The sequence below is a fragment of the Phasianus colchicus genome, chromosome 3 (assembly GCF_987193195.1).
Source record: "Phasianus colchicus chromosome 3, bPhaCol1.hap1.1, whole genome shotgun sequence".
NCBI classification, from domain to species: Eukaryota; Metazoa; Chordata; class Aves; order Galliformes; family Phasianidae; genus Phasianus; species Phasianus colchicus.
Genome location: NC_143438.1, coordinates 12,968,269 through 12,995,923, shown reverse-complemented (window position 1 = coordinate 12,995,923; position 27,655 = coordinate 12,968,269). Strand labels below are relative to the sequence as shown.

General features: G+C 38.7%; 1 protein-coding gene across 4 annotated transcripts in view; it reads left to right on the top strand.

The window, feature by feature from the left end:
• Positions 1-27,655, top strand: part of CDYL (chromodomain Y like) — a 106,828-nt gene that overhangs the window by 48,928 nt on the left and 30,245 nt on the right. The window contains exon 1 of one of the 4 annotated variants that reach the window (XM_031589313.2): positions 14,704-16,060. The exons of 2 other annotated variants lie outside the window; for them this stretch is intronic. The gene's annotated coding sequence lies outside the window, so the exon portion shown is untranslated. Of the gene's footprint in view, positions 1-14,703; positions 16,061-16,238; positions 16,265-27,655 lie in introns of those variants that run through there. One more of the 4 variants, XM_090136984.1, reaches the window with a different exon arrangement.

The following is a 27,655-nucleotide window of genomic DNA, read 5'->3' as shown; positions in this document are numbered from 1 at the left end:
CCCAAACTTTTGTTTTCTCATGACAGACCCAACTTGTTGTTAGCTTGCTTCTGAAGCTAAGTTTTCAAGTGTATCCTCAGATAAAATTCGGAGGGTAAGATCTGCAGGTATACTTTTAATGATTACTTGCTGGAAAAATTTATTGAAGTCAAGGTCTGACAAAAACCATGCTTAGAGACAAATTATGTAGGCACAAAAATATATTGAAGATTTTGCAAGAGATTGAGCTGTGTGTCCCACTGTTGCTTGCATTCAGATTTTTATGAAAAACAAAACAAAACACTTCTGTAGTGGCCAACAAGGGAGGAATGCTCTCCTGGAGCTGTGGTGTCAGGTCATGGACCAATCCCTTTTGCTGCAGATGAACTAGGTAACCATAGCAATGCACACATTGATGCCACGAATATCCCTTCCTTTGCATGGGCTAAAGAGGGAATGTGTATCTCTGAGGATGTAAACAAAGCTGGAGGGGGAAAAGGCCAGTGTGCAAGTTTCCTCAGCAAGTGAGGTTGATGAGTATTCACACACGCAATGGTTCCATGATAAATAATGCGTGCTTTGGAGTACAGTGGTGTTCCTAGTGAAGTGGTTGATTAGCACTGCTTCAGCATCCTGGTTTTTGCTTTGAGGCATTCACAAAAACAAATCAACAAATAAAACAAAAAACACAAAGAAAAACCCCACACAACAAAACAGGAATAAAAGAGGGCCTTCTTAGGTAGGTTAATAGCCTCCAAATAATTAAATCATTCCCACCAACCTTTCACTCTGGTAATGCTAGTGTGGCAAGGCTTGTTACGGGGCATGAAATGGAATTGGGAAGTCCTGTGCAGGAGTGATAGTGGCATATAAAAGATTACTGGAGGTGTATTAACCTGTTTCACTGAGGTGTTGCAGTTCCCTTGTCACCACCTCCTTCATCTAATGCTGAAAACTGTGCTTGCAATAACAAGAATACAAGATTTTTCTCACACTTAACATTTTCACAAGATCTTAAGGTGTGGACCAAAACAGGAGGAACCAAGGAGATAGTCACGATGCATGGTTGCCCAAAGATACACAGAACATTTCTGCTTCTTTCAGCTCCTGGAGAGCTATTAACCCAGGCTTTTCACACAACACTGCCACCAACCTGAGCTGTGCAGCTTGTTTGAAAATAGAAGCAAATATCCTAATTTATTATGGCTCTACAGATAGTTAGACTCCTCTACAACTTTTTTGGGGTACTGTCCAAATCGAGCAGTAAATCTCTGATTATAGGGCTTGGAAATAATGTTATGAAGGAATAATACTCAGTTGTATCAGACATCTGTCTCTTTCCCTCTTTCTGTGGCAGAACTCTTTCTCCTAGGAGCCTGTGGTACAACTCAGCTATTCTGCATCAGCAGATTGGACCTCTGTTCAAAGGGAAGCCAAGAGTTAGCTTGGCCTTGGAGTTTACCAAGCTGACACATTCTCCTTCTCTTCATTAAAGCTGCACCCTGCTCTTTGCTGGTTTTATTTTTAATATCTCTCTGCTATTCATTGAAATGTAATAAATAGACACTCCTCTTCCTCCCCTGCACCGGTCTCCTATTGTTCAGAATCCTGTTCTGTTCCTTACTCAGGACATTCCTCCTGTCCTGACTGGACACCTCATCACATTTTAGCACTGTTGATGCCTCAGGAATCATGTCAGAATTGTTAATTTTGCAGAAACTCCCTCAAATTTGTACCTTCATTGCTAACTCTTCATATTCACCAAATCTGACATATTAATAATGCAAATGATAGGTCTGGCATTGTGGAGCACTCTTTCCAAACTTCCCACCTCCTCCACATACACCTGTTAATTTTAAGAGTTCCTACTTCCACATGGAGGGTGCTGTCAGGAAGACAAAAGCATATTTTGGGAAATAACTTTGTACTTGAGCTGATTCAGGAAATCTTCCTCAAAACATTTTATGGGAAAAAATCCCATAATTTAATCAAAACAGAAATCATTAATTGGAAAGTGTAATTTTGAAACATTCTAGAAATATGCAAATTATGTTTCAAATCAATTTTAGGCAGTTTGGATTTAGGTGTTGATTTTTTTAAAGTAAAATTGGAAAAAAAAAAACATTAAAAATTTTAATATGAAAAAGGTATTCCAAATTTTGAAATTATTGCTATGAATGCTTTTTGGTTGTATTAATCATTATTATATATATTTTTTTTAGTCCTGGTTCAGAATGGTGAAACTCTTCAAAATCTTGTCTTTGTGCGTTTTTTCCCCAGCCTCTTTTTATTATTTTTTTTAATCAGAAAAAAACCCCCAAAACCTTGTATGCATAGGAGAATCCCAGTTTAATGACTGGAATTACAATGAAATATTGGTATTATTGTAACATCTAGTCATGCTTTCAGATGACAAACTGCCATGACACAGTTCTTGTTCCAAAGAATGGTCTCAGAAAAGACAACCAGCAAATATTTAGACAAATATGCAGAAGTGCTGGGAGAATAAAATAATAGTTTTATTTGCTCTGGTAGTTGGTGGCTTCAGCATACCAAAATCTAGCAGCTGTCCAAACCATATATTTTAAGAAACCACATTATTTTATTGAGTATTTATATTTTAAAGGCTTGGCCTCAACAACAAAGTTGATGGAGTAACATTCTATGTACTAGTGTAAGAGTGGTGGCATATGGACAAAGTGGGACTTGGTCACTGAATTAACACTTCTGTGGTTCCAGTTTTTCTAAAGATCCTGTTTCTAGAAGTCAACAGAAGTGATCTTTAAATGGATGGATGAAACAGAAAAAAAAATATCACCAAAAACTGTGATGTTGTATAAGAGATCTTAGTGGTACCTACAAGCAATCTGTATTACTCAAAAATCGGCAAGACAAAAAAACGGCCTCATATCTGACATTAGGTTTGGATGCATTTGACATTTTTTGAAAGCATGCTTCCTTAATCAAAACTGAATAACTTCGAAATTTCATTGCATATTTTTTAGACAGAGTATGCTTATAGCTATCTAGGAATTTCTCTTCAATAGAATACACAAGAAGTGAAACTGTAAAGGGAATCTGTGAGCCACACAAGGCTAGAGAGTTGTTTTGCAGTTTTAGAAAGAGTTAAAACACTGGATTGGTTTTTAACGTCCTCCAAAACTTGAGTAGAAATTGGTTGAATTCCATTGCTTAGCAAATTCTGGCTTTCTTACTGTACTTCTTTTCTGGGTTTCTCTATGGTCGCTAATGCTCTTATTCAGGTAATGGAGTCCAACATGTAGATGTAATTGAGAATAAATGGCACAAACAGATTTTGGGTAAAATGGCATGCAAGCTTCTAAAACAAGCAAGAAATGCCACATAGCTGCATGTGTTGTCACAATTGGAGCAATGCAGGCTGGTGGCTGGTGTGCAGGAAAAGAAAAAATACAAGAAATGCAATGGAGTATGTAGCTTTGCTGGATGAACAAGCACTGCTATTGCACACAGTGGCATTCTCACCTCCCTCCTTGCACAAGCTACTTCAGATGTATAACTTGCATGAGCAATAGTCTGTCTGACAATAGAAAGATGACTGGAGTATATCGACCTGTGGGCAGCAAGGGTGTCTGCTGATTTTTCGGTTGAATGATGGTGCTGTTCTCAGCTTGAAACAATGCTTTTGGCACCAAAAGAAAAGCCAGGCATTCTGAGAAAAATTATTGAGCTCACATTCTGTTTGTTACCCATTCTCTCCGTTATTCAAAACAGCTTATGGGATTAAAACCTACAGATTTGGAAAACAAAAAAACCACTTTCTGCAACATGGAAAATAGTGCCTGTTATTTGGTTAAGTCTGATAGCTGCGTTGCAAATCATTAGGTCACTGTCAGTAGGCCCTTGGGGAGAGTATTGCAGCTGATGAAGGCGTGTAGGGTGTGAATCAGACTAATTGTCCTTGTAGACCACAAGTGATGCATATAACCCATCAGTAAAGCACAAGGAAAGTCTCAGAACTCGCTCCTGTGGGAATTTGGGTGAAAAGTACAAATAAAGGAAAGTTGGGATGATGTGTTGCAGTTCTTCAGATTCCTGTTTAGCATTCTGGAAAGACAGAAGCAGCTCTGAGCTTTCCTTTTATTTGTTTTTGTTATGTTTCGGTAGTAAAACATTATTCCAAAGAAAGCCTTGAGACAGGAACTTCCTTTTCCAGTGTGTTTGTACATTGCACTTGGGTGGTGGTTTGATCTCCATGGAGTGATCTGGAAAGCAACCAAGCATTTTATTAGTGGAAACAAAAGCCAATTAAATGGGTTAAAGTCCTTTGTGAACCTGCCTAACTTTTGACATTTCTGGTTAAACCTCTTTGTTGAATACAGCGCTCTGTAATTTTGTAATTTTTCTATTGTGTCTGCATTTTGCAAATCTCTAATTCAGAGTAAAACAGTTTTAATTTAATCAACCTTAGACACCTTTGTTTTTCTCCTTAAAGTTGCATGTTGTTTAGAATTTACTTTTGAAGGGTTCGCATTTATTCCTTCTGTTACGTGCTAACTTGCAAAATTTTAACCTACCATCAATTTTCCATCTGTTAAGTCATTTTCAAATTCTTCAGCTTCTCTCCTTTTAACTAAAATAATACTCTAAATTGTTGTTAATTTGTTTATCTTTGTTTTTCTGCCTTATCATACACACAAAAGCTTGAAGTAATGTGGTAGTCTGGATGGTGTGTATTATGTGGAAAATGAGCCTGTTGTCCCATACTTTTCTGAGTTCTGTACATCACACTTCTGCAGTTTCTGGTACGTGGTACAGATCATGATATGATTCTCCAGGATTGAGAACTTGTGTGAAAATCTTTTGTCTTCAACATATACTGGTTTATGTCAATAGATTATTGTAATGATAAAGCAGGATTTAAGTGCAAGGCTTGTTTGAGTTTTAATGCTGTCTTCCAGAGAATATAAGGAGTAAGTATCTGGTCTCTTGCTTTTTCTGTCTTCTGCTTTCACTGCTTTGAACAGAGATGCTGTGGATCTGGATGCCAGGTTTGTCTGTTTGAAGACTGTTGGCATGGGCTTCTGATATAGTTGAAAAAAGGGGAACTACTTTGGAAAGAATGAGCCCATTCCTTTTGGTTGCTTCCCTAACCCCAATTCCAGTGTGGCCTAAGTGTTCTTGTAAGGGCAGATGTATTTTCATCAGTGTGACAGAGAGGGAAAGGGTATGTTCTTGGAGGCATATACACACAACATTGTATGCAACTTGCCCCAGAAAAATGAGTTCCCCTTTAATGGGAACTCTGGATTTTATCTACCAATAAATATGAAAGAAATATCTCAAATACTTAATTTGGACATAAAATTTTGAACCTCTCTTGACAGAGAAATTGCAATACAAATGTTGGTGAAGATAACAGCATCTGCAGGCCCAATGATAAGCCCCATGCTCTTAGCTGTGCATTTCTTCAGGTGTTGCATCAATTTACCCTGACTGAGGATCTGATCTCTGGGGTCTAAATCTCATAACTGCACAGAAGGAGTCAATAATGATCAGTCATCACATATTCCTATGGTACTTGCATCAAAATCAGATAGAAATGATTCCTGAGGATTTGTCATACCTGTTGTGGTAATGTTGGGAAAGAAGTACAGTGTGAAGCAAAAGTTCTGTTTGTGAGGCTCACTTTCAACCTATTTTACTTACATCTCTGCAAAGAAAACATGATGAAGATCAGACAATGTGTCGCTAGAAGTGTCAAACTGGTTGTTTTTGGGTTTTTTCTTTCCACGTTGTTAAAGTCGTGCAACTTTAAAACAGCTGTTGATAATACAGAAGAAGCAGAAAGTGCAATTTGAAATATGCAATGTTTTCTACAGTGTCTTTTACTTTGGCATAGTAACCATCAATGCCTTTTTGTCCCATGCTGTTTCCACTTCTGAGGAAGATACTTCTCCCATCTTTCTTAAGACTATGAATTAGATTGAATGTAACTTTGCTACGAAAACTGTGTGGGAAAGAAGTTTGACAGATCTATGTGGATCTGTGTTCTGTTGACAAGAAGATTGTATAATCAATGAACATCCAGATGTTATAATTAAGAAATATACAGGAAAGTTAGGCTAAACAAGTTATCACACCAAAGAAAAATGGATGGAAAGCTTACCCTCATATTGAGCTTGCTGAGAAGACTTCACAAGGAGCAATTTCCAAAAGAGATCCTTACACAGTGGCAGTCAGCTTTTTAATGGGGTCTAGGAGAGGTGGAGCCAGGCTCCATCCCTTCCATTAGCACAGGTGAGTTACCTTCACCTGTCCTCCCAGGGCTGACTCATTGCTTGTCTCAGGTAGTCAATCAGAGGCACAGGCTGTGATTCAGCAGTTCCCACACAAAGATTAATCTTAATACATTGATACAAAAATCCATAAAACCTGGACAAAAATAATCTTAGTGTGGTTCATTATCTACTTGAAAGGGGAGATGCTGAGAGTGCAATTAAATTTTCTGTCAACAAAAGACCTCACAGGGAAGCTGTTATAGGTGGGGAAACATCACAGAATTAGTAAATGAACTTTTTTTTTTTTTTTTCATTTAATCTATGTGAAAGATAGAAAATGGTATGATTAAAACAAAAAAACAGATTTTTAAAAAATATTTATTTTCACTAGTTACTTGGATAAGAGATGATAACAGACTTGTATTGAACAGGTGACTGCAAATACGCTTTGTTTCATTATCAAGACTAAATGAAATTCCAAGATCCTATATTGCTTAGAGATATCTACTTCAAGTGCAAGTTGCCAAATTCAAACTGGGATAATCACGATTCAGAACTACTGCCGTGATTATTTCTACTATTCTTTTAAGTAACAGAAAATAAATATATAAGCAGTACACTTGTGAAACAGTCTGCAGTTTTTAGAATCAAACATGAAGATGACTAGATTATCTTCTGTTATATCAGAAACATGTTTAAGAATGCACACTCAAATGCATTAAGCCATAAGTCATCAGTGTATCCTGCTCTATTAATTGTTTGCTTAATTTTGCAATATTAGGTTGCATAAAAAGATTTTAGTTTTTATTTGAGAATTACTTATCATTTAAAATGCTTTAAAGTTTATTACATTATAGTTTAATTTAAGAAACAAAGGCTAGTCATAAAACCTCGTGCTTTGAATTAGACTATTCTAGGTTCAAACATATCTGAAAACTGGGAAAGATTTAACTGGAAAGAGAGAGCATCTTTCTATTGTATTGAGTTCTTTGAACATACCTGAAACAGTAGATAAAGTACAGAATGTCATTTATTTTCTTTGAAAATATTCCTTGAAAGAAACAACTAAAGGAAGTAAGCAGGTATGCTTCAAAAGACTGCTGAGAATCTGGCTGGGAAGATGGAAAGTGGAGGAGGCTTAATGGCTCATTTCAGTTGTGTCAGAAGCTTAGCAGTAGGATGTCACAAGGCTCTGTAATAGGATCTGTGCTTATTTATATGTATTATTGATCTTAAAAAAAAAAATGCAGTGGTCAGTGGAAGTACAAAAACTTGCAGAGAGGCACATAGTTATTAGGATAGAAGAAAATTGAAACTTCAGAGGGATATATCCAAAGCTGAAACAGAAGTGATGTGATGGAACAGCGGGGAAGTAACTTGGACTGATCATTTTCACTGCTGGCTCCTAAACTGGGTTTGAAGACTGGGTGTGGATAGGAGTGCCTAAAGATGCAAAGGACAACTTCAAGACAACTTTGGCTTAATACTGAGCTAAAGAAGTTCTCAAGATTTCTTTGCCACACACATTTGTCATTACGCTTCAGTATAACCAAACATTAATAACAAGGATTTGCTGGTGTAGTGTCTTCCATGCATTAGCGCTGCTATCCCTCAGATTGCTGTATCATTTTTAAGAGTAGCTCAAATGAGAGGGAGGAAGTGGAAAAACTGGCTAGCTGCCTTCTCAGGCAGTTCCACATGAGAGGTTCCTGAGTAGACTTGCTATGTATATATTGTTGGCAAATCTTGGATAAGCTACTGATGAACGCTGGTGCAGTAGGAACAAAAGGATATTAAAAAAAATTATACAGCTGATGGGAATGCTGAAAATATTGCATCTGATTATTTTAGAGAAGAATTAAATTAGAGATGTGATGAAACAATTACTGGTGTTGGAAATTTTTGTTCTGGAATGAATGAATAAGACATGCGGACGTCAAAATAAATTGAAAGGTGTCACATCCGAAGTAGATAGATAATGCCTTTTGATGAAGTTTCCTTTTAGTTCTGAGAACTGCTTAGCAGTAATGATCATGTGAAAGAATTGTAGGCATTTGTAAGGATAACAGTAATAGACTGTGTTTATAGGAATGAACGTTATAGTTTTAGAAAGAATATAAGTCCACTTGATGTGGAAGGAAGAAAGCTTTCTGTGACATACCTGAAAATTGTAATGCAGGGATTTTTATATCTCATTCTGCATTGGTAGCTGTTATTAGGTACAGAATATTTCATCAACTTTTATTTATGAAAGTAATTTGTGCTGTACAAACACCGAGAGACTCTAATTATTTTTCACTTAGGATATTAGGATAGGCATTAGAAGAGTAATAAGAAGATGGAGGTCTGGTCTAGTTCTTACTGAGGACTTTATTGTGAAGGACCTCCAGCCCCTTGGAATCTAGAACTCGATGTCTGTATGTCCCCCCATGTCTGTAGCAATGTGGACATCCTTGGTTACAGAGAACTGGCATTTTTCTCATAATGTAGACCTTTTTCTCACGTCCATTCCATGTTTGCCTCTTTTCAGCATCAACAACTTCACCCACTTCTTGAACCACACCAAACCAATAGCTAATAGCTAGAGAATGTCTGTTGTTATTAGCAGCACGTGCAGGTCTTAAGAATACCTCTCCAAGTATTTTAGGCTCTGTGGATTTACAGGGAACTTCTAGCAGTTGTGTACCTGAGTAGCAAATAAATGGGCTATATTGAAGTAGTGTGATGCAGTTTAGTTTGTGGAGTTCTGTTTATTTTTGGAGGATTGGAAAGCATCATCCATCACATTTGTTGGAAATTGAAACTGGTGTCCTGTTGCTAACATACTCCAGTGGGCAAGCTGTGAATTGGGACACTGCCCTTTCTCTAGTCCAGAGCCATATTCTTTCCAACTTAAAAAAACAAACAAACAAACAACAACAACAACAAAACCAACAAAAAACCCCACTCTTTTAAAAATTCCATCCGTATTCATACCCATCCTTTAGAAAATGCTTGGAAAGCTGTATGAAATTATCATTTTGAAATAAATAATCCTTCTGCAAAATGTAGATGCTTTCAATAAACAATACTGATTTTCAATCATCCTTTTTGGTTTTGAAACAGACCCTCAAGTGTAAACAGCAGATTTGTTGCACTGACTTCTCCCCTAATCCTCATTTTCCCTCTCATTTTCTGGATAGATTTCAAAGTCAGTGGGCACTTTTTAGAAATACAGGAGTGAGTTGAAACCAACTGTAAATGTAAAGCTAATTCTTATTTTACCAGATATAAAATTGTACTGGCATGGATAATTTAAGATTAATTTTCAATGTATGGAAGGAATATCCTGCTAGGATTTCTCTTAAAGTTGGTGATTCTGTAAAGATGTATTTTTAGTGATGCAGGAAAACACCTCAAGGATACTTTTTTTTTTTTTTGTCTCATGAGAATGTAAGTAGGAAAACTGTCTAATGTGGTAATAATTGATATTGAAATGAAGTACTGTGTGTCTATGATTTCTTGTTTATTTTTGTTTCTGAGTACAAAGAATGACCGATGGCTCTACGTTCTTTAGTTTGGAAAATCATCTATTTTTCCTTTGTGTGAATGTGTAGGCAATTAGCTTGGAAACCTCTTTAAAAAGTTTAAAAGTTTATACAAAACACAAGTTACATCTTTGAAAAACACATGGCAAATCAACAGTATGATTTTTGTCATGGTGTTCTTCCCCCCAGTTGACAATTTAGATACCTTCCAAGTCTGTTAGCTTAACGGGAAAGCACTGGTACTCAGGACCTTTGGAAGTCAGACTTTGTTTTCATTTCTAAATACAGAGACTTAGCTGGCATTAAAGGTTGAGCTTTAAGTCTTCTTCTGAAGTAATGCAAGTCAAAACAAACACTATCCACAACTGTTCTTTATTGTTTGGCTTGCCTTAAAACTGTGAAGAAGAAAGTGAATTTGATTCACTGATAGCAAAAGGTATTTTGCTCTAAAGTCATTTCTATTCTGGTATTAAATTTTACTCTGGCATGGTGATCATCTTCAAGAAACCATTTGGATTTAGTCCTTTATTTATTTATTTTTTTAATATATTACTTTGCTTTCTATTTTTGAATTCCTGGCATAAAGTCTGATATTTAATTAACTTATATCCTATTTGTTTTAGATTGGCAGGTGAAATTTAGGCCCCAGTGAAATAAATAAATCTCTCCAGATTCTTTGCAATTCAAGTACAATATTTGTTCAGTGCCTATCTGAAGAAACTGTTACTGCACTACTGTGTATTATAAATTACAAATCCAGCAGAGTAAAGTAATACAAATAGGCCATATATATCCATATGTTCAGCTTAAAGATGGGGAGGGGAAATATTAAACAAAGTGTATTTCCTAATAAACCTGTATAAAAGTCACTCACTGGGTCTGTAGTTGATCTGACATCAGCATCTCTATACTTCTGTAATTTTCTCTCGTATTTTAGTACTTAGCCAGGTTAATAATAAGCTGTACTATGATCTTCCAACTTCATGATAAAATATTCAGATCTTTCATTTTGGATTTTGTTGTTGTTGTTTGAGAGGGAGTGGGTACACTTAACATATTAGTCTGTGTTTCTATTATAAGGCTGCCCAGAGTGGTTGTGGATGGCCCATCCCTGGAGATATTTAAGGTCAGATTGGATGGGGACCTGGCAATCTGATCTAGTACTTGGATCTAGCGATTGGCAACCCTGCCTGTGGCAGGGGAGTTGGGACTTGATCCTTGAGGATTTCAACCCAAGGCATTCTATGGCTCTGTGATAAGTACTCCAAATAATTTTTGGGTTAGTCTAAAATAACTCAAAGAAATAAATTCAGTATAGTGAGTCAGTTTTTGAAGGATTTTTTTTTTTTTTTTTTCAGTTTGACTACTTAATGCTCTTTCTACAACACTTTTTCTCAGTTGTATGTGCTAATTGTTTTTTCTGGCCTCTCACTGAAACATGCTGTAACCCCAGCACCTTTGCTAATGCACCTTACTTGCTCTCCACATTGCCAGGGAAGAGTGAGTTGCAAAAGGGCTGGTTTGGCAGTTTTCTTTCAGGATAGGGAATCAGAATGGCACAATGGCTTGGGTTGGAAGGTACATTGAAGACCATCTAGTTCCAACCTCCTGCTATGGGTAGGTTTGCCAACCATTCAAATCAGGCACCAGATAAGGTTGCCCAAGGCCCCATCCAACCAGGCCTTGAACACTTGCAGGGATGGCCCTTCAGAAGGCTGTTGTGGTCTTTGAATGGAAGCTTAGATACACCAGCATTCCAAAGAATCCTCATAAGTCAAGGAGAATTTTTGTTTTTTGCATTGTGATTCTTACACAATTATTTTGTGTTTTTACAGTGCTTGTTTATAAGTCAGTAACTTCCTTGCTAAGTGTCCAGTGTTCACAGATACTTCTGCAAGCCTGATCTGATTGTATTACTGCTTTACTTACAAGTAGAGAGAAGTTTCTGTAATGACTGAGGTTACCTATGTAAGTTGGTTTGGTTTTGGCTTTTTTTACATATAGATTTTGTAAAAAACTGTGGAAATTGCTATGAGATCCTAGAACTGCTCTGCCCAGTGCTTATCTTACTTCAGTTCAGTTAAATATTAGTTACATTTGTTTATATCAGTTGTACTGTGAAGTAATTTTTTTGATCAAATCAACAAATTAAATGCTAATTGATATGTTTCTCCAAGTTACACAGTTTGCTCAGCAGCCCCTAGTAATTTTTGAAGACCTGTTAAGACCTTTTAGCATTGGATATATCAGGGAGGAGAAAAATAATGATGCAGGCTGATGTTCTGAAAGGCACTTTGAGTTGGATAAAATCACTCCAATAACAGTGGTCTCAGATTCTTCTAAAGAAAACAGTTGCACATTTAAACAAAACCTAAAATTTGCTTTCTGACCCTTTAAATGTTCTGATAAGGCTCATTATAGTAAAATTAGAGTGTCAATTGAGAAATGGAATATTCACAGTAAAATATATTTTTTTAAATTTTTATTTACCTATATCATTTACCACTAAAATGCACAAAGAGAATGTTAAAATCTTCAGTAATACAACTATAATTTTGTAAACTTTTATCATTCTTAATCGTGAGAACTTTGAGTGCAAGCCTTCTTGAGATGCACTTAGTTTGATAAAAGATAAAAATTTTTTTTTTATCTTAACATCTGATTGCACATAGTAGATGACATTGTCTACTGGGGAAGCTGGCAACCCGTGGCTTGGACAGGTACACTTTTTACTGGGCAAAGAGCTGGGCAAGCCCAGAGAGTAGTGGTAAATGCAGTTAAATCCAGCTGGTGACCAGACATGAGTCATCTTTCCCAGGGGTTGGTACTGGGGCCTGTCCTCTTTTGATGACCTGGACAAGGGGATTGAGTGCACCTTTAGTAAGTTTGCAGAAGACATCAAGTTGGGAGGAAGTGTTGATCTGCCTGAGGGAAGAAAGGCCCTACAGAGGCTGGATAGCTGGGCTGAGGCCAATAGGATGAAGTTGAACAAGACCAATTGCTGGGTCTTGCACTTTGGCCACAAGAACCCCAGGGAACGCTGCAGGTTTGGGGCGGAGAGGCTGGAAGACTGTGTGGAAAAAATGGACCTGCGGGTGCTGGTCGATGCTCAGCTGAACATGAGCCAGCAGTGTACCTTGGTGGCCAAGAAGGCCAATGGCATCCTGACTTGTATCAGACATGGTGTAGCCAGCAGGAGTAAGGAAGTGATAGACCCAGGTTGCTGCTCCTTAGAGGGAGGCTGCTAGCGGGAAGTTGCCACTTCCTGCAACAACTGCATGCTCTTTCTGGCAGCAACAGCTCTGCTAGGCCCCTTGCTCCTTCAGCAAGGCTAGCAGCCCAAGGATGGATGGTGCGTGCAAGAAGCAGCTGTTACAGATGGAAGAAATGGAAGGCAGAGTTATTTTTATGGGAGAGAGTGAGGAAGGGTTAAGGGCATCCTCCCACAGAGTGTGGAAGGTGATGGTCTCATGTGGGGGTGCAAGGAGTATCTGGAAACTCTGGAAAGAGAGGGGAAAGAGAACCATAGAAGTTAGATATATATACAATAACTGCTGGATTGTGGGATGCAAGGCTGTAATGAGAGAATGAGTCACTTTTATTGTATTGTACTGTTGTATGGGGAATTAGCCTCAGTGTATCAACATATGTGGATATGTATGACTCTTCTCTATTAAAAGGAAAAATATTGATTAAAGGTAATGTTCAGCAGTCTCAGAGATTAGTTGTGGTATAAGGAGGATCAAGAGAGGAGAACGTTTTATAGAATTTGGCTTCTTTTTAAATTATGTGTTGTGTGTCTGTAGTCATAAGATGTTCTTTAAGATTATAATCTTCTACAAAGTCTTGGTAGGAGTTTAGACTTCTCAGTGAATGGAGATTTATGGTCATGATTCAGGAGAAATTGCACAAAAACACAATATGGAAGCTATGTGCAACATCATATGGAATCATACAATGCCATATTTGCATGACAGTATTCCTGGCATACCTTATAATAAGAATTCTTGCTTCTGTTTTCCTTTGTATAAACACAAAGTTGCATTAGACACTTCCGATTAACCATAGGTCATGGGCTCTGTCTATCAAATGTGCTCAATGGAATGGAAGCTATGATTGCAGATTGTTCTTTTTTTTTCCCCTCTCTACATTTGGAATCTTTTTTTTTTTTTTTTTTTTAATAAATTTAAATCAAAAGACACTGAGGTCATCTAGTCTGCACTCCAGTGTATTACAAGTCATTACATTTCATCACTTACTGCTATATCCTGAGTTAGCCTAGAGTATTACCAGACTCAGGGGACTAAATTTTTGTTTGTCATTTAATGCTGAATAGCAGGGAGTTGATTAGAAAAAATATGCTCAGATAAAAATACTTGTTTTCTGTGTCATGTTCTGCATAACATCTTGAGAGGATGCCATCTGCTTCTGAATAAATAAATAAACTGGATTCCTATTAAAAGAGCTTCCTTGCAGAAAAGTAGCTTATGTTTCAGCCATGTACACATAGCCTGGCCCTTCTACAGTACCCTCCAAACACTTACTTCTGGCAACCTCCACTCTTCCCACAAAGATCCATGCAAATTGCTCAATGCCATAGTATGCTGACAATATAAAAATGTGTAGGCTGGTTATTAAAACGTCTGCTGGAGTCATGCTGTTAAAAGGCTGTCTCTCACTGTTAGCAAATTCTACAGCGTCCTTTTCAACTAAGTAATAGAGGTGAGTTCAGGCAATCCCTTGCTAAACCTCCTGCAGCATAATCTGTGGACTTTATTCTGCATGTAGAAGTTGACTTGGCATAAGCAGTTTTATGAATACAAGAGAAGTATAGATTTTCTTCTTTCTGTATTTTTTTGAATGAGAAATGGTTAGAGGCGTTTTGTTTTCATGTGGCCTTTTTGTGTTTTGTTTTGGTTTTGTTGCAATTTTCCGTAGAGTAGCATATGAGCAGAGGCATTTTTTAATTTTACATGTCAAACGGAATGACTCTTGCAGGGCTTCCAGAGAAGGGAGATTCAGTGTGAATAGATTTTGAGATTGAAGGGCTCACAAACACTGCATTTTTTCTTTAATCTAGGCTCTGGGTGTTCTGCAAAAGTAAGGACGTTATTTAAATTTCAAATATTTGGAAGTCATTTTCGGGAATATCCTGAACTTCCCTGTGCTGAACACTCACAGGAATGAGAAAGCTCCAGACAAAAAGTAATGAGGTTGTTTTTCCTGTAGCTGAAGTGTCTTCCCTAATTTTGTCTACTTTCCTTAATTTTGTTGAATGCAGCTCCCTTGAATCTTTGTTCCCTACTATTGACTGGAGGGGAAGAAGAAACACAGCCATAGATTCACGTTAGGCAACCTAGCCCATGCCTTCTTTACTTATTCTCTCCATTTAACACTGTGGTTAAACATTAAGTTAAAGTGCATCCAAGACAGGTTGTAGAATGTCTTTTTTTCTGCCCATCTTTTCCTCTTATCACCCCATGCTCTTGTCTGCTTATTTCTGTCTGTATCCTTAATTCATTCCAGCCATTTAAAGTAGGAGCTGAAACGAGGAGAAGTTGGGCTCAGGAGAACCTGTAAATTGGCACTGCTGCTTACAGAAGTGTACCCTTGATGTTTTTTGATATTCTTTTTTTTTCCCTGCTAAAAACATGTAATACAGTGGTGGAGAGTGGTAAAGAACAGCTGGTTTCTTCACTGGGCAAAGGCTAGAGAATAAAAGACAGAGAGATAATGCTGAGGTCCCCTAATTAACAATCTCTTAGATGTTTCTCTTAACTCCTGCACAAGATACCAAACTGTTACCTATTTCTTAGAAGCAAGTGGTATTACTAAGCAGTTTCTTCAAATGCAGGCAGTATGTAATCTATAAACATAAAAACCTGTGAACTGAGTTTTATATCTCTGGAAAGAATACTTCATATCTCAGCTAAGCTATTACAGAGTCTTTTTAATGGAGACAGACAAAGCAGAGACATTTAATGCCTTTCTTCTCCATCTTCAATACTGATGATGGGCACCAGGACTCCTGGAGCTCTAAGTTGCATGACTGTGACTACAGAAACAATAAATTCCCAGCCAATCTCAAATCTGTGCAGCATTGGCTGTTTCAGCTGGATGCATGCAAGTCTATAGGGCCCAATGGAATTCATTTCAGGATACTCCAAGAGCTGGCTGATGTCATCACAAGAACTCCTTCAATTATTTTTCAATAATCCTGGGAATCTGGGGAGATCTCAGTCAACGGGAAGCTGGCAAATGCTATCCCAGTTTTCAAGATCCAGATAATTACAGGTCTGTCACTCTCACTTTGATTCCTTGCAAAATTATGGAAAAAAATATTCTGGAAGTTATTGAAAAATACCTGAAAGTCAATGCATTCATTAGCCACAGCCAACATGGGTTCACGTGGGGGAAAGAAAGTCCTCTCTAACAAAACTGGTCTCCTGTTGTGTCCAGGTTACTCATCTAGTTGACAAAGGGAAGCCAGTTGATGAGGTATGTGTTTAGATTACTGCAAAGCTTTCAATACTGTTTCTCACAGTATCTTTCTGAGCAAAATGTCCAGCATACAGATAGACAAAAACTGTGTGGTGAGTGAATAGTTAGTTGATGAGCTCAAAGTCTTATAGTAAATAGGGTTACATCATGCTGGTGGCCAGTCAACTAGCAGGGTTTATTTTAGGGCTGATTCTCTTTCCAGTATTTCTGGAGGTATACTGGGTAAGTTTATGGAAAACACTAAATTGGAAGGAGATGTTGACTCCCTTACAGTGAGATCTTGACAAATTGGAGAGCTGGACAATCACCAACTATATGAAGTTTAATGAGAGCAAGTGTTGGATTCTGCACTTCGGATGGGGCACTCCTGGATATGAGAACATCCCGGGAGATGAGTGGCTGGAGAACAGCCCTGTGGAAAGTCATCTGGGGATTCTGGTTGACGGCTAATTGAATGTGAGCCAGCAGTGTGCCTTGGCAACCCAAAAGGCCAACCATGCCCTGGCCCAGCACTGCTACTAGGCAAGGGAAGGAGTTATCCCTCTTCGCGCTGTGCGGCTACAGCTTGAACACTGGGTACAACTTTGGGTGCTACAATATAAAGAGGGTATAAAACTGAGAGAGCAACCAAAAGAGTGCTACAAAGATTGGGAAGGGTCTGAAAGGCAAGGTGTATGAGAAGGAGTGGCTGAGGTCTCCGGGTTTGTTCAGCCCAGAGCAGAGGAGGCTGAGGGGAGGCCTGATGACGGCTGCAGCCACCACAAGTGGAGTGGAGAGCTCTGACAGTGACAGGACCCAAGTGAACAGCATGGGGCTGCGTCAGAGGAGAATCAGGTCGGGAGTAACAGAGGGGTTCTTCACCAGAGGGAGGTGGGCATGGAACAGGCTGCCCAGGGCAATGGGCATGGCCCCTGTGCCAGAGTTGAAGGAGCTTTTGGACAGTGCTCTCGGACATACGGTTTGAATTTTGGATGGTACTGTGTGGAGCCAGGAGTTGGACTTGATGGTCCTTGTGGGTCCCTTCCAACCGAGGATATTCCACAACTTTTCTTAGCCATCCACACTCATCTTATTGGCAGCTGTATCCCTATGGATGAAGAGAATGAAAATAACTGACTTGAAACTTTGCTTCAGCCTAGAATTTTATAATTCAGAAGCAGCAGAATAAGACTTGGGGTCATTCGTTAATAAGATGTTTTGAAACTGCCTGAGGAGGAAAGATACCATTTGACACTCTAGATTAATGTGATAGCAGGTCACAGAAATAAGCTAAACATTTTAAAAGGTAGTATTTAACATACAAATATGTCCCAGTTCTTTACTCAGCTCAATAATAGGATTAGTTGCTAAGATCTAGTAGGGAGTTCAATGAACAGAATGCATTAGGTTGTATGTGACTATTGAAAAAAGTTAGGTGATTCAGTCTTGCGTTTAACATTCTGGTTTTTTATTCTGTTTCTCAACAGACACCCTCTTAAGGGTTGCTTGGGGCTTGCTTACAGTATCTCCAAGACATGCTTGTTCTGTGCTTGACTGCCTCATTATCACAGAATCACAGAAGTTGGAAGGGACCTCTGGAGATTGTCCAAATCTCCTCTAATGCAAGTTCCCTACAGTAGGTTGCACAGGAAAACATCCAGACAGGCTTTGAATGTCTCCAGAGAAGAAGAATCTACAGCCTCTCTGGGCAGGTTGCTACAATGCTGTCTTTCATTCTTTTTTAACTGAATATCTAATCAGAATTTCCCTGGTTACAACATATTTCCATTACCTCTCATTCTAATGTGCACCTCCAAGAAGAGTGTGGTTCTCCTCCTCACGTATTAGAGGCACATTAGGTGCTACTTTCTAATGTGTCATGCTATCCTACATGGCACCATAAGAACCAAAATCAGAACAGTTTTTAATTTTGCTTGTTCACTTTTCTCTTCAGAAGTCTGTTTTTTAGGAGGAGAATAGGCAGTTTTTCACTTTTAATAATCTCCCACCTACCTCATCAAATTTTCAAATTAAGCTTGCAAACTGTGTTCAGACCGTGTTTTTGTTCCAGTATTGGTTACTGCTTGAGTCATTTGATTATTTGAACTTGTAGCCTCACAGTTTTGGAGAATTTGAGAGCTCAATAGAGCTCTATTTTAAAATGGTGTTACCAGATGGGAATTCCATGTTGTGTGTTCTGGAATCAGTTTAAGTCTTTTGTAAAGTTAAGGATTCCGTTGGTTCTGTCATTAGTGGAATGGATTTCTACCAACAGCAAGATGGTATGTGTTTACAGAATGCCTATTAGTTGAACACTTTCTCTCCATTTAAAAATAACTAGTATCTTAAGCTTAATAGCTGTGTAGAACAATGTGTGACTGAAGCAATAAAGCCTTTGCTCGTGTTATAATGGCACTGAATCCAGGATGACCCATGTGGAAATCTTACGGATGGTTTTAGAGCTACAAGTTGGACTAAAGGATATGTTGATCAGCTTCATCTCTGCTTGAACTGAGATAGAATAGATAGAGCAAGCCTTTCTTTTCCTCAACAAGGATTTTATAATCTGTTCTTAAAATATTTCCATAATGGGAATTAGACCATCTCTAACTCAGCCCTTTCTGCAATAGATTTTAATTGCTGCAGGATAAACCAATGCTATTCAGTACTGTTTCTTTCAACAAACAATTCACATATGACTTTCATCTGCTGTAGAACAACTATTGGAGATCTGTAGTTCTTTTTTCTACAGATTGAATATACATCATTCCTTTTATCTTTTCTCTTTATCTCATTTTCAGTTTTTTATCATTGTTCTTCAACTGTGAACTGTCCAAAGTATTTATCTTTAGATATGTTGCCCAAAACTGGGTTGTTTCAGCAGATACTTCACAAGGACTTAGTAGAATATATTATCTGCTTGCACATGTGAAATTTCCTTACCAGTGTGCCTCAGAATAGGGCTTCGCCCTTCTTGTTACATGATGCTGCTAACTGGTGTACACTTTACAACTGATCATAACTGGACAGACTTTTCTGTGTTCTGCTTCTTTGTTTCTGAACCCACATTTTTTCATGTATATTTTATTTTTATTCAGTAGGAGTAAAAATTTACTCCTCAAGATGTCTTCCAAACTCAGCACTATAACCTATCTCTCTAAAAGCTTCTGGTCCTTTCAGTTTTATATAACCTGTGAATTTCATAAATATACTTTCTCTCACATCTTCCAAGTCTTGAATCAAAAAATAATTATTAGAGTTGGTGCCTAGACAAACCTTTGCACTAGAGACTTGTTTTTAGTTTGATAATTCATAAATACTAATGTTTCTGTATTTGTTTTTTCAACCTTGTGCTTCACTCTTCCTCCCACCTCCCAGTTGTTGTCACCCTTAGTCAATTTTCCTTCTTGTGCCACCGAAGCCAAAAGCATGTAGTCTTTTCCTTTAGCACTAGGTCATTTTCTTGATTTCAAGGAGCCTGCAAATGTTAGCTGTGTGTGTGAGGTGGTTTTATTTTTGCCTTTTTGGTTGCTTTTTCTTGTGTGTGTGTGATTATGATTTTTGTTGTTGTTTGGTGTTTTGTTTTTTTTTTTTCATTTGGTGGAAACAGTCTTGCAAAACTGGGTGGTGAGGAAACAAAAAAGGTGCTAAAGATAAGTCATAGAGTTCTCAGTGAAGCTTAATACTGTTTGCATGTACTACACCAAGAAACCTTGGTGATATATGCCACTAGGAGAAGAAAATGTATTTCCTCCTTTCTCCTTCTATGATCTAGTGACCTGTCTGGTGGATGAGGGAAAGGATGTTGATGTAGTCTACCTAGACTTCAGCAAAGCATTTGACACTGTCTCCCACAGTGTTCTCATGCAGAAGCTGGCTGCCCATGGCTTGGATGGGTACACTCTTGGCTAGGTAAGGAACTGGCTGGAGCGCCAGGCCCAGAGAGTGGTAGTGAATGGAGCTAAATCCAGCTGGCGACCAGTCACAAGTGGTGTTCCCCAGGGTTTGGTGCTGGGGCCTGTCCTCTTCAATATCTTTATTGATGACCTGGTTGAGGGCATCGAGTGCACCCTCAGTGAGTTTGCAGATGACACCAAGTTGGCTGGAAGTGTCGATCTGCCTGGGGGTAGCGAGGCCCTACAGAGGGATCTGGACAGGTTGGATAGCTGGGCTGAAGCCAATGGAATGAGGTTCAACAAGGACAAATGCCGGGTCCTGCACTTTGGCCACAACAACCCCAGGCAACACCACCGGCTTGGGGCGAAGTGGCTGCAAGATTGCATAGAGGAAGTGGATCTGGGGGTATTGATTGATGCTGGGCTAAACATGAGCCAGCAGCGTGCCCATGTGGCCAAGAAGGCCAATGGCATCCTGGCTTGCATCAGGAACGGCATTGCCAGCAGGAACAGGCAAGTGATTGTCCCCCTGTACTCAGCTCTGGTGAGGCTGCACCTCAAAACTGTGTCCAGCTTTGTGCCCCTCACTGCAAGAAAGACATTGAGGTCCTGGAGCAGGTTCAAACAAGGGTGACAAAGCTGGTGAGGGGTTTGGAGCAGAGGCCTTCTGAGGAGTGGCTGAAGGAGCTGGGATTGTTCAGTCTGGAGAGGAGGAGGCTCAGGGGAGACTTATTAGCTCTCCATAACTACCTGAAGGGGGGTTGTAGTGAGCTGGGGGTCGGCCTCTTCTCTTGTGTAACTGATGATAGAACTAGAGGGAATGGCTTCAAGCTGTGCCAGGGGAGATTTAGGCTGCACATTAGGAAATACTACTTTTCTGAAAGAGTGGTCAGGCACTGGAATGGGCTACCCAGGGGGGTGGTGGAGTCACTGATCCTGGAGGTGTTCAAGGAACATTTGGACATTGCACTGAGGGACGTGGTTTAGTGAGAACTATTGGTGATAGGCGGATGATTGAACTGGATGATCTTGTAAGTCTTTTCCAACCTTGGTGTTTCTGTGATTCTGTGATTTCCATGATTCCTCCTCTTTCACACTTTCCCCAGTGAAGGGCTAGGTGATTGGGGTTTTTTGTTGAAAACTGGTGCCACGAAGGTCCAGTATTTTACTGTTTCGATGCAGATCTGAGCTGCAGTCACTTTCCTACTTTTCCTAAGAAGGACTAGTGCTCTTGGGCTCAAGTTGTGACTGCTCCTCCAAGATCTTTCCATGTCTTGCAAGCAGGCTGTGTTTAACAGCCTCTGAAATGCCCCAGGTAAGGTTTGTCCACCATGCAATCAGGCATGACATTGGGCTGCTTTAATTTATGACTACCTTGTATTTTCATCAGCTTTTATAGACCAAAGTGTGTGCTGCATCTGAATCGGTTACAAATTTAAAATGTTTTGCCTATCAGGTTTTAAAGATCACTCTGGAGGTTATCTACTCTTTGTAGATGTTGTCTTCGAAACATATTGCTTGGTCAGTCTGATCAGATGAGGACGGTTGCATATTTTTATTTGCTACACACAGCAAATGCATACTTTCTTCTCTTCTTTTTTTTGAGTGGTGGACTTATATTGGTCTGATTTCCTTTTGGTAGCATTAGCCACATGTTTTGACCAAGGAGCTGTGTAATTATAGTTATTTTTAGTATTGATTTTGGATGAGTGCATCTTTTTTTCTGTGGGAATCCTCTCCAGTGTTGGTAGTGAAGCAGCTCTTCCATTCCACAGTGACTTGCATTTTCAGCAGTTGACACTGATGAATCAGTTGCACTTTGCTTCATTTTTAGCTCTGAACTTTCCAGAAAGTTATGCATTGCTTGTTAGAATAATTTGTTGGCTTTTCTGTGCTTGGTCCTTCTCATACCACAATCAGAATGCTTTATTTTCCCACGTACTCTCCACTATTTGGGCTGTACTTTGCAAGTAAAAATGAGCAGTTTCTCATGTATTGTATTTGTTTCAGGTGGTGATCCCCATCCTTTCTTTTTTTTTTTTTTAAACAGTTCTAGAATTATTTTAGCCTATTCTCTCTGTGAAGGTAAATGATATATAAATCATTCAGACTCAAACACATTAGTTAGTTGCCTAATTATTGGACTTCAGCTCATTTAAAAGCTGTGATTCAGAGGCTAGAGGGGAGTACTCATCTCAAAATATTCCGTTAAATCTATGTAATACTATAATAAGTACTGAATGGATGTGGGTGGTGAGATGTGTTCATAGCATGGTGTTGTTCAGAGGGCAGTGGCATTGTTAGCTGAGCATCTGTCAGCAGGTGGTAATTGCATTATGACTGTATATATTGATATTATTGCATATTTGTTTCCAATTTCCTTTTCTGTTTTAGTAAATAGTTTTTATCTCAACCCATGAGTTCTATTTTGTTTCCAATTCTCTGCCTCATCCCATCTGGGGGATGTGAGCAGATAACTGTGTGGTGCTGTGCTTTTGCTGGGTTAACCCACAGCACCCAACCTGGAGCACAAATTGTTGAGATAACATGAGATTTGACCAGAGCATGTTAAAACAAAATTGTTAGAAGTGTTTTAGTAGTTTAATAGCTTATGGTCATAATGTTATTTTTGTTACATTTTTGGAGATCTGTCAGAGCTTCTTCATGGAGCCGTATTACTTACTGTATATTAACCCAGCTGCCCTGTTTACAATCTCCAGAGGCTGAGATAAGGATATCATTTTCTTACATGCTGTAACACTGGACAGGAAACTAATCTAGCATTTGTATTTGATATTGCAGTCCTCTTCATACTTTGGGAAACATTCATAATTTCACTCTTTACTTTGTTTCCTTGGGGAGCCAGAGTTTGTGGGAGACAAGCAGGAAAGTTCAAACCAGCACATTGCTATTGCTATACTTACTGAATGTGTTTTAGGTTTTTTTTAAACAATTATTTACAACTGTCCCTAAGGGGTCTGCCTGAAGCTGGATAGTTATGAGGGGCATGGAATGTGGGATGGTATGGAAAGGTACCTAGAACAAGGGGCACCCTTAGTATTTTGGAACATTAAGTAGCTGCCTACCTTGCCTAGTCTCTCAGAAGACCCTTCAGTTGTGGAGCTGCTAAGAGTAGAACAGCCAATGCCATTCGTTACCACAGCGGTGTGCCAGTGGCAATACCACACCAACAGGGACTCCCTGATTCCCATCCATCAGCTGGTTTGTCAACTGGAAAGCCAAGGAGTAATAAGCAAGACTCACTCACCATTCAGTAGTCCTATAAGGCCAGTGCAAAAGTTCAGTGGAGAGTGGAGGCTAACAGTGGACTATTTCACACCACCACTAAGTGCAGTTGTACCAGACGTGCTAGATATGCCAGTATCAACTGGAGTCAAAGGCAGCCAAATGGTATGCCACCACTGACATCGCCAGTGCACTGTTCTCAGTCTCTCTGGCAGCAAGAGTGCAGGTCACAGTTTGCTTTTACTTGGAGGAGTGTTCATTACACCTGGAATTGACTGCCCCAGGAGTGGAAACAGCCCTACCATTTGTCATGGGCTTATTCAGCACTGGTACAGGGGAAAGCTCATGAACATCTACCATACATTGATGACATCATTGTGAGGGGCAACACAACAGAGGAAGTTTTTGGGAAAGGGAAGAAAATAATTTGAACCCTTCTGGAAGCCAGTTTTGCTGTAAAGCAAAGTAAGGTGAGACCAGGGGGCCAGCACAAGAGACTGGGTTCTTAGGAATGAAATAGCAAGATAGATATCATCAGATCCCCATGGATGTGATCAGTAAAATAACTGCCATGTCTCCATCAGCTAGCAAAAAGGAAATGCAAGCTTTCTTAGGTGTTGTGAGTTTCAGGAGAACGCATATTCCAGATCACAGTCTGATTGAGTAACCTAGAGGAAAAATGATTTTCCATGGGATCTGAGCAAGAACTGGTGTGCTGTTGAAACTGTTTTGGCTGGGGCCAGGACACCATAGTAATTACGCATGGCCTACGGAATGCAGGGTGCTTTAAGTGGGAAGAAAACGGTTCTAACAATTATTGTTGGAAGAAATTCTCAGCTTGTGTATCTCTTCAGTGCTTTCTGACAACACAACTAAAATAACTTTTTGGACCCAGTTTTAGTATTACATACATAAATGATATCGTTTGGTCTGGTTGGGAACTAATGCAGTTTATATTACAGAATATAAAATTGCCAATTTCATAGGCTTTTCCAGTAACCTGCAGTAATACATAACTAATTTTAGCATTCCTGAGATTTAGATTTTTTGCTTAAAATAAGCAAATACAGAGGACATAGTGCCTTTTCACTATCATGTAGCCTATGTTCTGAGGGCAAATGGATGTGTTATTTCTTACTGGGCTTTTGCCTGTTTCCACTATAAGCATTCACTAAAGTCACAGGTAGATGTTAGATTTTCTCATAATTAAACTTCACATACTTCTGATGGCTAATTGCTTTATAGTCACTTGGATAGTTTACCATATTCAGATCTTTTGGTAACAGTGCCAATGCACCCCTCAAAGCTCTTTTTTATATTTTAAGAAGTTGTGTTTCACTTTTAAGAAACATAGATATGATTGGGGAATACATTTTTTTAATTTAAAATTAATAAATTCCTTTACACTTGAGGCAGATAACGTTACCATCCTATACCATTGCTGCTCAAACAAAAAAGCCCTCCTTCAGATTTGTACATTTTATTTCTCTGTGCATTACATTCATTCTTTTTGTTTTAGTTTTTCAATACAATCTCTGGAATAAAGTTTTGTTCTGGAGTCCTAATAGATCACTTAGGTTTCTGTTTGTTTGTTCCCCTCTCTGTGTAAAACAATTTTTTCAGTTGCTGTGGGGTGAAAAGGTGCAGGTAACAGCAGCAGGGTAGAAATGAAAGCTGCAGAAAACACATTGCTCTTTTTCATTTCTAGTGTACTTGAAAGGATTTGAACAAGGAGAATCGCTAAGACAACAAAGCACATTTAGTAAGAGTGCCACAGGTTTCACTGGGTAAAAGTGCAGTAAAACATCGCCTGCCTTAAAAGCTCACTCTCCAAATCTACCTAAATTTCCTGAGCAGAAGGTACTTGGGCTTCCCTTGGTTGCTGTTCCACAGCTCCCTTGTTTTGCCAGTTAATTTTAGTGCAAAGCCCTGCAAAAGGTTGTTCCTCACTTGACTTGTTTAGTCGTCGGTCTTTAAAATGTTTGAATTTCTTTGGGGTGTCAGTAATTGTGGTTGGTTTAGGGGTTATGTTTGTTTTTACCTCTTTGTTGCAAATAGTGTTACATTTTAAATTGGGAAGCAGACTAACTGCTAAGAACAAATCATTTGACATGTAGAAAGAAGGGACTTGTAGAAGAAAGGGACACATAGAATGGGTTTCTTTTCTTTGTACATCTCTCTCATAGCATTGTACATTTTTATAAAGAAGAGGGATTTCAAAGACAAACGTTCTGTTGACCAAACCAGTTTGTTTGAATTATCCACGATTCTGTTACATTAATTTTATTCCAGCCCTTAGAGGCTTCACAGAACTAATAGCATATCAATTCTCCACTGCTGGAGTGGGTAGGGCTGCCATAATTTTACTGCTGCTGTAACTCACAGTCTTCATCTCTCATCTTGAAAAGTAGGGTTTGATGTGTTCCTACTTGCACTGAAGTATTTTGATCTCAATCTCATGTTTGTGTTTATTTTCCTCTTACAGATTATTTACTGATTGATTCCAAGTGAAACTTTAGCGATTGGAACTTGCAGTAAGGACATGGATACTTGCTCTGATGACTGATTTTCATAATCTGTTAGGTGTGGGATAAATGCATATATGCAGAGAAACTTATATGTGCTTCTGAGTGTTAACACAAAATTATATTCCCTTTGCTATTTTGTGGTGATACTTACTAATATGTACTTTGCTGTTTTTTATAAGAGAAAATAGGTCTTAACATGTCACACTGTTAAATATTAACCAAGAAGCAAGTCTTTTCCAAATAATAACTAAAGCAATTTTTAAAATGTAGAGTATAAATGGAAGTTAAATAAGCCAATATTAAATTGTTTTAATGAAGTTTAATGCTGAAATCCACACAATTAAAGAATCGATTACACACATTTAAAAAAAAAAATCACAAAAATTGATTTCAAGAATAAAATTTTTTTGACTCATAAAAGCAGCTTTGCTAAGCAGATAAGAGAATGATTTTCAATGCCAATTAACCTCTTTTTATTATGAGAGACGAAGAAACATTTATTCCCAGGAATATATATATATTGTTTATATTCATTTTTTGTGTGTGTACAACAATATTTAATGGGTAGAATTCCACTGAAAATGTAACAGGGTACCTCATATATTTGTAGGAGTTGGATTTACTTTTGGACATTTCACTTACAGTACTCAAGTTTTAGGGCAACAATGAAATTTTAGTGTCTTTTTTTTAAAGTAAAGTAACTTTAAAAGAAAAGGAGGAGCCGAAATGTCAGAGACTTCACCTGTAATGCAAGCTTATGCATACTGCCTTCTTCATACAGAAGAATATATTTGATCTGCAGAAGGAAAAAAGCAGTAGAAAAAAAAGCAAAAAAGTCATTCCTTGTATTGGAGGGAATTATGTGGAAAAAATGCATGGGATGTCAGGAATTCTCATGTCTTAACTCTAGCATGGAAATGAATGAAGCAGAGGCTACAAGTGTTTTACAGAATGGTTTGGGTTGGAAAGGACTTTTAAGATCATCAAGTTCCAACCCCCTTGCTATAGGCAGGGACACTTCCCACTTGACCAGGTTTCTTACCAAATACAGAGGAAGCACTTCCCTAAGCAAATTGGTCTTCTCAGCAAAGAAATACTAGGCTTCCTAGCTAGATTTGCCTAATAACACTTTTTTTTTTAAGAGGAGGAGTGTTTGCCACTTGCTCTTTTTGTACTGAAAAGGCTGTGTAGCCAAGACAACTGAAGCTCTGCTCAGGCTAGGTGGGGAAGGGGCTGCTCACCAGAGTACAGCCAGCTGTGGCTGCCTCTGCTGGCACACAGCTGAGGGCTCTTTCTGCTTCAACTCCTCCTCTTCCCTCCCTTCTTTCCTGACAAATTTAATCAGCCTTTGCTATCTTTCTGCAATACAGTGCTTTGTTTCATTACAGAAGAGTGACTGTGCTCTTGCCACTTCCTTCCTATGCATGATGGGAGCCTACCTTCTACTGCCCAACCTGTGGCCGTAGACGGCTAAAGGACTTTCAACTCTCTTTCAGCTACTGAATGCTGTTTTGGTTCACAAGTACCTTTCCCTGACGAAGTATTGCTCAGTTTAGAGGAGAAAAAGGAGGAAACTGAGAGCCCCTAAAAAAGAACTGGCTTTGCATTGGCTGAAGCTTACAAAAAAACTGATTTATTCTCCTCTCTCATCCTGAAACGTGCTTTGGATGATGGGTTCTGAAGTAATGTAGTAATAATGAGCAATGCTGGACTAAACAGGTAGATAAAAAAACTAGTGT